Genomic DNA, 13173 nt, shown 5'->3' with positions numbered 1-13173 from the left:
AGGAGACTCTGTCTATTACACTAGTTTGGCTAGGCATGCACCAGCCTTGGTTTCTACTGTTCGTGAGAGGGTTCGCCAGTTTATTGAGGGCCTTATACCCAGTATCAGGTCTAGCATGGCTCGTGAGTTGGAGATGGATATTTCTTATCAGTAGGTGGTGAACATTCCTAGGAGGATTGAGGGTATGCATGCTAGGGAGAGAGATGAGAGTGAGGCCAAGAGGTCTCGAGAGTCGAGCCATTTCTCTGGTGCCTGTGTCCCAGCAGTAGGTCGTCATGGTAGGGGTTATATGAGTCGCCCTGTTCATTTAGCTCTTCTAGTAGCCAGTGGTATTCCAGCTCCTCCTAGACCTCAAGAGCCTTATTATGCACCTCCGGTATCTAGCGTGCCTCCTGTGCGGGGTGCTTTCAGAGGTCAGTCCAGCAGACCTGGCCCGAGCCAGTCACAGCCACCACATCCTCCTAGAGCTTGTTTTGAGTGTGGTGACACATGTCATGTGGTGAGGGATTGCCCTAGACTTGGGAGGAGTGCACCTCCACAGACTTCTCAGCCACAGCGTGCCCCGCAGAGTTCTAAGGCTATGGTTACCGCTCCAGTTGTTACCCCACCTGCTCGGCCAGCTAGTGGTGGAGGTCGGGGAGGTAAAGGTCGCCCTAGAGGGGGAGGTCAGGCCCGATACTATGCCCTTCCTGCCCGTACCGAGGTTGTTGCCTCCGATTCTGTCATCACAGGTATTATACTAGTTTGTCACAGAGATGCATCGGTTCTATTCGATCCAGGATCCACTTATTATTATGTGTCTTCTTATTTTGCTCCGCATTTGGGTGTATCTCGGGTTTCCTTGAGTTCCCATGTTTATGTTTCTACTATTGTGGGAGATTCTCTTATTGTGGACCGCGTTTATCGATCGTGTTTGGTTGCTCTTGGTGGTTTTGAGACCTGAGCCGATTTATTGTTGCTCAGCATGGTAGATTTTGACATTATCTTGGGCATGGACTAGTTTTCTCCCCATTATGCTATTCTTGATTGTCACGCCAAAACCGTGACGTTGGTTATGCCAAATATCCCGCGTGTTGAGTGGAGGGGTACTTTAGATCACACTCCCAGTAGAGTTATTTCTTTTCTTAAAGCTCAACATATGGTTGAGAAGGGGTGTGATGCATATTTAGCTTATGTCAGAAATGTCAATATTGATACCCCTTCAGTTGATTCAGTCCCAGTAGTACGGAATTTTCCTGATGTGTTTCTAGCTGATCTTCCAGGCATGCCGCCTGATAGAGATATTGATTTTGGCATTGATCTATTGCTGGGCAGTCAGCCCATTTCTATTCCTCCTTATCGTATGGCTCCTCTTGAGTTGAAGGATCAGTTACAGGAATTGCTTGATAAGGGTTTTATTCAGCCCAGTGTATCACTTTGGGTGCTCCTGTCTTATTTGTGAAGAAAAAGGATGGTTTTATGCGTATGTGTATTGATTATAGCCAGTTGAACAAAGTTACAATTAAGAACCGTTATCCTTTGCCTCGTATTGAGGATATGTTTGACCAACTTCAGGGCGCACATGTATTTTCTAAGATTGATTTGCGCTCAGGTTACCATCAATTGAAGATTCGAGAGCCAGATATCTCGAAGACTTCTTTAAGGACTCGGTATGGTCATTACGAGTTCCTTGTCATGTCATTTAGGCTGACCAATGCCCCAGCAGCTTTTATGCACTTGATGCACATTGTGTTCCGGTCGTATCTTAACTCGTTCGTCATTGTCTTTATTGATGATGTTCTGGTGTATTCCAGAAGTCGGGAAGATCATGAGCATCACCTGAGGAATGTGCTTCAGACTCTGAGGAAGAGGAAATTATATGTTAAGTTCTCGAAATGTGAGTTCTGGTTGGGTTCAGTGGCATTCTTGGGCCATGTGGTGTCGAGTGAGGGTATTCAGGTGGATCCGAAGAAAATAGAGGCCGTGAAGAGTTGGCCCAGACCATCCTCAGCTATAGAGATCCACAGTTTCCTTGGCTTGGCAGGTTACTACCGCCGTTTTGTTGAGGGGTTTTCATCGATTGCAGCCCCTATGACTAGACTGACCCAGAAGGGTGCTCCATTCCAGTGGACGGAGGAGTATGAGGCGAGCTTTCAGAAGATCAAGACAGCTTTGAATATAGCCTCAGTTTTGATATTGCCTACAGGTTCGGGGTCTTATACGATCTATTATGATGCCTCGTAGGTTGGCCTTAGAGCGGTGTTGATGCAGGACGGTAGGGTGATTGCCTACGTGTCCAGACAGTTGAAGATACATGAGAAGAACTACCCTGTTCATGACCTTGAGTTAGCTGCCATTGTTCATGCCCTAAAGATTTGGCGCCATTATTTATACGGGGTTCCCTGTGAGATTTATACTAACCATCGGAGCTTGCATTACCTGTTCAAGCAAAATGATCTAAATTTGTGCCAGAGGAGGTGGTTAGTATTGCTGAAGGACTATGATATCACTATTTTGTATCACTCGGGCAAGGCCAATGTGGTGGTCGATGCTTTGAGCCACCGGGCAGAGCGTTTGGGGAGTTTGGCTTATTTACCAACATTGGAGAGGCCTATGGCGATGGATGTTCAGGCCTTAGCCAGCCAGTTTGTGGATTGGATCTTTCGGAGCCCAGTCGGGTTCTAGCTTGCGTGGTTTCTCGATCTTCCTTATTTGATCGTATCAGGGAACGACAGTATGATGACTCTCATTTGCTTGTCCTCAAGGACAAGTTTCAGCACGGTGATGCCAGATATGTGACTATTGGTGATGATGGGGTATTGAGGATGCAGGGTCGGATTTGTGTACCAAATGTTGATAGGCTTCGGGAGTTGATTCTGGAATAGGCCCATAGCTCGTGGTATTCCATTCATCCGGGTGCCACGAAGATGTATTAGGATTTGAGGCAGAATTACTAGTGGAGGTGGATGAAGAAGGACATAGTTGGATTTGTAGCTCGGTGCCTCAACTATCAGCAGGTGAAGTATGAGCACCAGAAATCGGGTGGATTTCTTCAGCAGATAGAGATTCAGAAGTGGAAGTAGGAGCGGATCACCATGGACTTTGTAGTTGGGCTCCCACGAACTTTGAGGAAGTTCGACATTATTTGGGTGATTGTGGATCGACTGACCAAGTCCGCTCATTTCATTCATGTGTGTACTACTTATTCTTTAGAGCGGTTGGCAGAGATTTATATCCGGTAGATTGTTCGTCTGCATGGTACTCCAGTGTCCATCATTTCAAATAGAGGTACTCAATTCATATCACGGTTCTAGAGGGACGTTCAGCATGAATTGGGTACTCAGGTGGAGTTGAGAACAACATTTCACCCTCAAACGGACGGACAGTCCGAGCACATTCAGATTCTTGAGGATATGCTCCGTGCATGTGTGATCGAGTTTGGAGGGTTTTGGGATTAGTTCTTGCCATAGGCGGAGTTTGCTTACAACAACAACTATCAGTCCAGCATTCAGATGGCACCGTATGAGGCTTTATATGGGAGACAGTGTAGATCCCCGGTGGGTTGGTTTGAGCCGGGTGAGGATAAATTGTTGGGCACAGACTTGGTTTAGGATTCTTTGGAGAAGGTTAAGGTGATTCAGGATAGACTCCGTACAACCCAGTCTAGACAGAAGAGTTACGCGGACCGGAAGGTTCGTGATGTTTCCTATATGGTTGGAGAGTGGGTTCTGCTTCGTGTTTCGCCTATAAAGGGCGTTATGAGATTTGGGAAGAAAGGAAAGTTGAGTCCGAGGTTTATTGGCCTTTTTTAGATATTGACGCATGTTGGGGAGGTTGCTCATGAGCTTGCCTTACCTCCCATCTTGGCAGGAGTTCATCTGGTATTTCATGTTTTGATGCTCTGGAGGTATCACGGTGATCCTCCGCACGTGTTGGATTTCAGTTCAGTCCAGTTGGACAAGGATCTATCTTATGTTGAGGAGCTAGTGGCAATATTGGACAGGCAAGTTAGAAAGCTGAGGTCAAAGAACATTGCATTAGTAAAGGTTCAGTGGCGGGGTCAGCCAATCGAGGAGGCGACCTGGGAGACCGAGCAGGATATGCGCAACCGTTACCTTCATCTTTTCACTACTTCAGGTATGTCTTTACCCTAATTTCCTCGAGTTTATTTATGCTATTTTGATTTGTCGGGATGTTTGGTTTTGAGTTTCGAGGAGTTTTGGGACACTTAGTCCCTAAATGAGAGCTTAAGTTTTGGAAAGTTGACCGTAGTCAGAACAGTGTGAAGACAACCTCAAAATGGAAATCCGATGGTTCCATTATCTTCGTTGGATGATTTCGGGCTTAGGGGCGTGTTTGAATTGTGTTTTGGAGGTCCAAAGCTAATTTAGGCTTGAAATACCGAAAGGTCAAATTTTGAAGTTCTGGTTCGATAGTGAGATTTTGATCCAAGGGTCGGAATGGAATTCCGGAAGTTAGAGTAGCTCTGCAGTATTTAATGTGACGTGTGTGCAAAATTTCAGGTTATTCGGACGAGGTTTGATAGACTTTTTGATCAAAAGCGTATTTTTAGAGTTTTTGGAATTCTTAGGCTTGAATCTAATGAAAAATAGGTGTTTTGATGTTGCTTTGAGCGTTCCGAAGGTTGGAAGAAGTTTGAATGATGTTTTAGGATTGATTGGTAGGTTTGGTTGAGGTCCCGGGGGCCTCGCGTGAGTTTCGGAGGCCCAACGGGTCAATTTTGGACTTGGAGGATTGCAGAAAATGCTGCAGGTCTCCAGTTCTGGTTTCCTTCATTGCGTTCGCGAGTGGGGCCTCGCGTTCGCGAAGAGGAGCTGGGGCTGGTGGAAGCTTAATGCTTCACGTTCGCGAAGCTGAGAGGTCGTATGCCTACGCGTTCGAGAAGAGGGTCCCGCGTTCGCGTAGGAGGGAGAAGTTTGCTATCGCGTTCGCGACAGGGGCAATGCGTTCGCGATGAAGGAAATCTAGGCCAAACGAAGTTGTGCTTAGCGAACGCAAGGGTCCTTCCGCATTCGCGAAGAAGGATTTACCTGGGCAGATTATAAAATTTCAAAGTCGAGGGTTTATCCATTTTTATCAAAACTAGAGTTTGGGAGCTCGGATCTGAGTGAGATTTTGAGGGATTTTCAGAGATATCAATTGGGTAACGATTCCTTACTCTTTTTTGCTTTTAACCCATTAATCTAAGCATGAATTCATCAATCAATTTCGGAGATGAAAATTGGGGAAAAGTTGGAAGAAAGTTCTTAGACCTAAAATTCGACTTTTGATTGAGAACCTTAGATTTAGATAATTTTGGTATGCATGAACTCGTTGAGAGCGTGAGGATTCTGAAAATATAAATTTTACCCGATTCTGAGATGTGGGCCAGAGGGGTGTTTTGGTCATTTTACCTAATTTCGCATATTAGCTTAGAATTGCTTTGTAGAATCAGTTACTTGAAGTGTTATTTACATTATGCAATTGAATTGAATAGATTTGGGTCATTTGGAGTCGAGTACTTATTGCAACAGTGTGGTTTCGGGTTGATTTTGAGCCGGTTCGAGGTAAGTGGCTTGTCTAACCTTGTGTGGGGGACCTTCCCCTTATGATTTGGTATATTTGATATTTGAAATGCCTTTTACGTGAGGTGGTGAGTGCCTACTTGAGCTAATTATTGAAAAATCCGATTTTCTTTAAATAATTTTCAATTGTGTTCCTTTTTCGTGTTTCATTTTACTTGCAATTTAAACCTGCTGTTAGCTTAGAAAAAGCATGTCTAATTGACTTAACTGCTTATTTGATTAAACTGCCTTAATTGAATTATGTGAAGTATGTTAGATTAGAATTACCTGTTTACTGGATACAAAATTTAGCTTAATCGAGTATTCTTGTGTTGTTGCTGTGTGTTTTACGTTGGGACTACGAGACGACATCCTGGGAGATCCCCTATACGTATTTATGATTTGAACTGAGGTGCGGGATACCGAGAGATCCCTGGCACGTATATTGAGGATACCAAGAGATCCTCGGGATACCGAAAGATCCCTAGCATATATTGAGGATACCGAGAGATCCTCAGGATATCGAGAGATCCCTAGGATATATTGAGGATACCTAGAGATCCTCGGGATACCGAGAGATCCCTAGCATATACTCAAGATACCTAGAGATCCTCAGGATATCAAGAGATCCCTAGCATATATTGAGGGTACTAAGAGATCCTCGGGATACTGAGAGATCCCCGGTTATTTCTTTTTGATTGTTTTTGCCTCTGTTTCGGTTATTGAATTCCTTGTTTTCCTATATCAAATTTGTGACGACCCTAAATCTGTACCCGGTCGTGATGACGCCTCTCGTGAAGAGAAGGCCAGCCGAGACTTCCCATTTTCCAATTACTAACAATTAAGCATTTGGAAACAGTCTAAACATGAATAAATTAACCAAAGTTTAAGCGAATGATAGTATAATATGCGGAATATAGCCTAAACATAGCCCGATACCGGGGTTTCACTAGTCATAAGCATCTAGCAAAACGGAATACTCCAAATATAACTATAGAGTTTAATATAGAAAAATAAGAACATGAAGGACTAAGATAGGGAAGAGCTTCGGGCTGTGAACGCCAATAGCTACCTAGAGACTCCTCGGATCCGCCTGAGCCGGAAATGATCAGCACTCGGGAGCGGGACCAAATTCGCCTGAATCTGCACACAGGGTGCAGGGAGTAAAGTGAGTACTCCAACTCAGTGAGTAATAATCATAAATAAAGACTGAAAGCAGGAAATCACGTAAGGTACAAGGCATGTTATAATTAAGCAGTAAAAACCCTTAAAAACAGTAAACAAGTAAAAGATAGGTAAAATTCCTTTAACTCAAATTTGACTTCATGAAAAGCCTTCTACAATAATTAAGCAGGTAATTTTACATGCAATTAAGAAAAGACAAACACATATAGGTTTGCCCCTCGGGCACAGTATCAACAAATCCGCCCCTCGGGCACAGTATCAACAAATCCGCCCCTCGGGCTCAATCTCACATCACAATGGGTTCCCGCGCTCACTGGGGGTGTACAGACTCCTAGAGGGGCCCCACGGCCCAAGCGCAACATCAAGCCATCTCGTGGCATCATCACTAGGCCCTCGGCTTCATATCAATCAAGCCACCTCGTGGTGTACATGTCTCAGGCCCTCGGCCTCATAATCAGTATTAAATGTTTCCTCACAACATAAGTCATCGGTCTTACTCAGTCAAAATCATCACAAGCCACTAGGGCAATAGTAAAACATGATTCTCAGCCTAAAAATATCATTTAAAAGATCATGTAAGTGTTTAAAACAGAGTAAACATGGCTGAGTACGAAAACAGTGAAATATAACATGACTGAGTTCAAGTATAAAGTCAAAACAATGAGGAAAATACCAGTAAAAATCCCCGAAGGGTTCAAATAGTTGGCACAAGGCCCAAATATGGCATTCAGCCCAAATCATGATGATAGCAAATAGATTTCAGTCAAATACACGGTAAAATATTCATTCAAGACGGACTAAGTCACAATCCCCAACAATGCAAAACCGGTCAAATCTCTAGCTCGCGACGCCTTTGCCCCTCGAATCGACCTTCACTCGCGTCGAATCTATCCAAAATTAGAACGAGGACATCAAAATATGCTAAGGGAACGAAGCCCAAACGCAAATAATCAAAATACGACACAAATCCCGAAATTACCAAAACTCGACCCCGGGCGCACGTCTCGGAATTCGATAATTTTTACATAAATAGATTCCTTATCTCCCCACGAGTTCATACATATCAAAAGTTCTGAAATCCGACCTCAAATGGTTCTTCAAATCCTCAATCAAAGGTCTAAATTTCCAAGCCCTAGTTCTTCCATTTTTGGCTTAATTTCCATGATTATTTAGGTAGAATTCACATTAGAATCGAGTTTTAAGTCCAAAATCATACCTCCAAGTGATTCCCCTTGAATACCTCTTCAATCCCCTTCAAAAAGCTCCAAAAACGACTAACAATGGAGGAAATAAACCCCAAAATCGCGGACAAGACGAGTATTTAAACATTCTGCCCAGGCCTGAAATCCTTCTTTGCGAACGCGGTCAAAGCCTCGCGTTCGCGAAGTACAAAAATACCTTGACCAAAATTCCTCCTTCGCGATCGCGACCACCCCATCGCGAACACAATGCTTTAGTCAGACAGACCTTCACGAACGCGCTCCTTCGCCCGCGAACGCGATGAATAAAACACCTCAAAACCCAGCTGGCCAATTTCCTCTATGCGAACGCGAAGCAGACCTTGCGAACACGAAGCAGACCTTGCGAACGCGATGCAACATTTCCCAGCCCTTCGCGAACACGGAGAATCCCTCGCGTATGAGAAGGCTAAATTCCCAGCCTTCTCCAACAAACCCTTCGCGATCGCGGTTCCCCTCTCGCGAACGCGAAGGGCATTTGTCTGCAACACTGAGCAGCAGATTTCTGCAATTCTAAACTTCATGAAATGGTTCGATTGACCACCCGAAACTCACCCAAGGCCCTCGGGACCTCAACCAAACATGCCAATATATCCCATAACCTCATTCAAACTTGTTCCAACCTTCAAAACGCTCAAAACAACATCGAAACACCAAATTTGCATCATATTCAAGCCTAAGAATTCCAAAATCTTCTAAATTATGCTTTTGATAAAAAACCCAACCAAACCACGTCCGAATGACCTAAAATTTTGCACACACATCCCAAAAGACACAACGGAACTACTGAAATTTCAAAATTCCATTCCGACCCCTATATCAAAATCTCGCCTACTAACCGGAAATCGCCAAAATATCAACTTCGCTAATTCAAGCCTAAATCTACTCCGAACCTCCAAAACTCATTCTGATCGCGCTTCTAAGCCCCAAATCACCTCCCGAAGCTATCAGAACTCACATCTGAGCCCTCTAACACATAAGTCAACATCCAGTTGACCTTTCTAACTTAAGCTTCTGCAAAAGAGACTAAGTGTCTCAAACTTCACCAAAATCATTCCGGATTCGATCCGAACAACCCGATACCACATAAAATGGATAAACAAAGCCTAAAGAAGTAAAAAAGAGGAAAACAGAGCATAACTCATGAGACGACTAGCCAGGTCGTCACAAAATTCTTAGTGTTAGTTTTACAACTGTACTGCTTATCTTATACTATCATATCTTATATTTTATGTTATCTCAGTAGGGCCCTGACCTTCCTCGTCACTACCCGACCGAGGTTAGGCTTGACACTTACTAAGTACCGTTGTGGTGTACTCATGCCCCTTCTGCACATGTTTTTCATGTGCAGATTCAGGTACTGCGACTCAGTCTTATCACCCTTGAGGCGAGGCGACTGATCCAGCGACTTTGAGGTATATCTTCTGCGTCCGCAGACCGAGGAGTCCTTTGCTATTCTAGCTTTTAAACATTTGCCCTTCTGTATTTCTTGTCCTTGTTAGATATTCTGGAGTTAAAGTACTGTGTAGTGATCCTTAGCTTGTGATTCATGGGTTTCCGTGTCTTGGAAGTATGTATTGGTTAGAGAGTTAAATATTGTGTATTCCGAGCGGCACTTTTAAACACTGTTTTATCACTCTTGATTCTGTTTTAATTTGTTTTTATTTCGCACTTTGGTTATCTTCCGCAATTTAGGCTTACCTAGTCGTAGAGGACTAGGTGCTGTCATGATGGTTCACGGAGGGCAAACCGGGGTCGTGACAAACATGTGAGGAGATACTCACCAATTGATCAGTTAGTATAGTCTATATATATGTTGTTCTGATTCTCCGAAAATATCAGTGGATATGTGTCGGATCCTCCAAAAATAGTGCATTTTCTAAGGATTCATGCGAATAGCTTAATTTTTTTTATATTACTTAAATTTAAGATATTTATTCTTTTGCTTATATGTAATTTTCTTACTTTTATTTGAGTTTATGGTATTTGAATTTTGTTCTTGTATCTAAAGTATTTGTATTAAGAAGTAAATAAAGACAAATATATAAGAAAAGGGTTGACTAAAACCTAAACCTCCAAACCAAAACCTAAACTTCTCCTCTCCCTCAGCCGCCACTCTCCCTCTCCGTTTTCTTATTCCTTTCTTCCACAGTAGTGGCGTTAATTTAAAGCTGCAAGAAAAACAAAGAGGAGCAAGAGGGTATCACCGCTGCTTCTCATTTATGGACAAAATTTTTAACTTGTGGGTTTGTCTCTTCTATATAGTTAAACTAAGGCCAAGTTTTTTTGGCCAAAAGTGAGGTGTTTGACCAAGCTTTTGGAATGAAAACAAGTACTTTTGAGGAGAAGCAGAAGTAGTTTTGGAGAAGCAGAAAAAGTAGCTTCTCTCCAAAAGCACTTTTTTGAAAAGCACATTTGAGAAAAATACACTTAGAAGCAGTTTTTAAAGCTTTGGCCAAATACTATCCAAACACAAACTACTTCTCACCAAAAGTACTTTTGAAAAAAAACACTTCTCAAAATAAGCTGATTTTTGCAACTTGGCCAAACGGGCTGTAAGACATTTTAATTGAAACAAATGGAGTACAAAATATAGCTGGAGTTCTTCAAACATAAACTGGAATAATTAATATTGCAAATTAAAAAACATAAGAAATCACGTTAATTTTGAGGATAAGTCAACCTCACCATAAAATTCGAAATCAACAACACCATTATAACAGTAAAACGACGCCAACAAAAAGAAGATGATGAATGGTAATTACTAGAAAGATAATAATTGTTAAACAAAAGTTTCAATGATGAAAAATAGTATATCACTATTGGCGCAGGATCACAAGGGATAAAATAAAGGAATCAAGAAGCCCTATCATTCAAGCATGGAAGAAGTAAAAGACTTAAGAAAACAATCTATCAACGGGAGCAAGTAAGGAAAGAGAATGATGCAAACTCTAGAAGCAAAAGAAAGGAAAAGTATCAGTGATTAGAGACGAAAACGGAAGAAGCAGCGGAGATCCGGAAGAAGAATTAATTAATGATTTGATAGATGATTGACGGAAGTTATTATATGAAGGTTCCAAATCAAAGGAAAACGAGATTGCAAAGCTCTGCACTGGAGATTGTTAAAGCCCAGAATCAAGGGATTCATCGTTGATTAGTCAAGTAACGGAAAGATCTGCCTAGCAGAAGAAAAGCCTATCAAGGCCACAAGTCAAAGAATATCAATGGAAACTTCACCTTATTCTTGGAAAGAATCAATTTATGATTCTTTTCAGGGATCAGCTCTCTTGGGCTTGTAATTTCTCAAGATTCAAGTCAACCAAGAGTCAAGAAGGCTCACGAAGTACATATACATCGGTTCAAGGCTTGGAGCAGACATTCTTTGAACGAACCACTAGCACTCTTTTTGTTCTACTCCAAACAAGCATTGCAGTTCTCTTTAGATCTGTTGTGTAATTAGTGAGAGAAAAAAAAAGAAGATAAACACTGGTGAGGCATTGTATCGAGAAGAGAGAAGTGACATAGTGACCAAGCTGTTGGTGTAAAGCTGCATCAACCATCTTGTAATCGAAAAGTTTTAAATACTAAAAGAGAGCACCTTTGCAACCCATGAGGACTGGACGTAGGATTCACATTGAATCCAAACCAGTATAAAAATCCTAGTATCTTTAATTCCTGCACTTTATTTCTGCTTTAATTTTATTCTATTCTTATCTCTAGTCGACTAATTGGTAAACTAGTCAACTACTTAGAATACAAAGAAGAAAAATCGACAATTCACCCTTCCTCTTGTACTTTCAATTGGTATCAGAGGAGGTCTCACACTTTTTATCTTTTGCTTAACAGCTAGTGAGAAAAGATCATATCAAACCAAGTAATAATTGGAGCACTCTTTCAAGAAGGGATATCGCAAGTAAGGCCACCATACTTCAATGGACAACATTTCTCTCACTAGAAAGCACGCATGGAAATCTATGTGAAATCCTATGACGTCAAAGTATGATGTGTCATAAAAAAAGGAAAACTATCCACTCCCAGCAGCAGCTCAACCTCCCGCTAATCCTAAAGATATAGACGAATATACATATGAGCAAATGACTGTTGTTCAAGTTAATGCTAACGCTCGAAACTTGCTCTATAATACTATAAGTGAAGAAGAGTACGGGAAAATTTCAAGCTGTGATACTGCTAAAGAAATGTGAGACAAACTGGAAATTACTTATGAAGGAACCAACAAGGTGAAAGAAACTCGGATAAACATGTTAGTTCATGATTATATGAACTCTTCCAGATGAAAGAAGGAGAATACATTGAGAAAATATTTGCAAGATTTAGAAAAATCATTAGCGATCTGAAAGCCTTTAGTAAGCCCTACTCAAGTGGTGATCAAGTTCGAAAAATTCTGAGGAGTTTGCCTACCACATGGAAAAAAAAAGTAGTTGCACTCGAGTCCCAAGATCTAAATAAGCTTTCATATGATAAACTACGAGGAGGTCTTCTAACATTTGAGAAAACTCATCTCAAGAAAACAAATCAGGAAGAAAAGAAAAAAACAGTTGCCTTCAAAACTACAACTAAAAGACCTAAAGATGATATTCATGACGATCCAGAAGCTCTTGAAGAATAAATTGTCATGGTATCAAGAAACATGAATGGATTGATGAGAAGATATAGAAATATAAAAAAGGGAAGGATGTCATCCCGATGAATTATGCAATCTAGTGAACAAGACAAAAATGATAGGAAATGCTTTAAATGCGGAAGGTATGGCCATGTTCAAGCTGAATGCCCTGAATTAAAAGAAAAGTCTCCGGAGGATTCAATAAAAACAAATATTTTGGAAGTTGGAGTGATGAAGACAACTCAGAACATGAGGAAATAGCAAACCTGTGCTTCAGGAGTAATTTAGAAAATGATATGAACAAATACTCTAGCTGCTGGACTAATGAAGACACATCAGATGATGAAAGCAAAGAAGATACTGAAAATTGTTTCATGGCACAAGGTGAAACAAGCGAGGAACACCACAGAAAGAGTCGCAAAGAAAATGGTACTTAAACAGTATGTGTTCCCATCATATGATAGGTGACAAAAATTTGTTCAAAGAAGTTACAAAGATAAATAGAGGAAGTATCAAATTTAGTGATGATTCAAAAGGAAAAATAGTTGGCACCGACATAGTTCCATTCAACGACAATTGTGATATT

The sequence above is a fragment of the Nicotiana tabacum genome, chromosome 16 (genome assembly GCF_000715075.1).
Source record: "Nicotiana tabacum cultivar K326 chromosome 16, ASM71507v2, whole genome shotgun sequence".
Lineage (NCBI taxonomy): Eukaryota > Viridiplantae > Streptophyta > Magnoliopsida > Solanales > Solanaceae > Nicotiana > Nicotiana tabacum.
The sequence above is the reverse complement of the archived record's forward strand: the minus strand, read 5'-3'. Positions refer to the sequence as shown.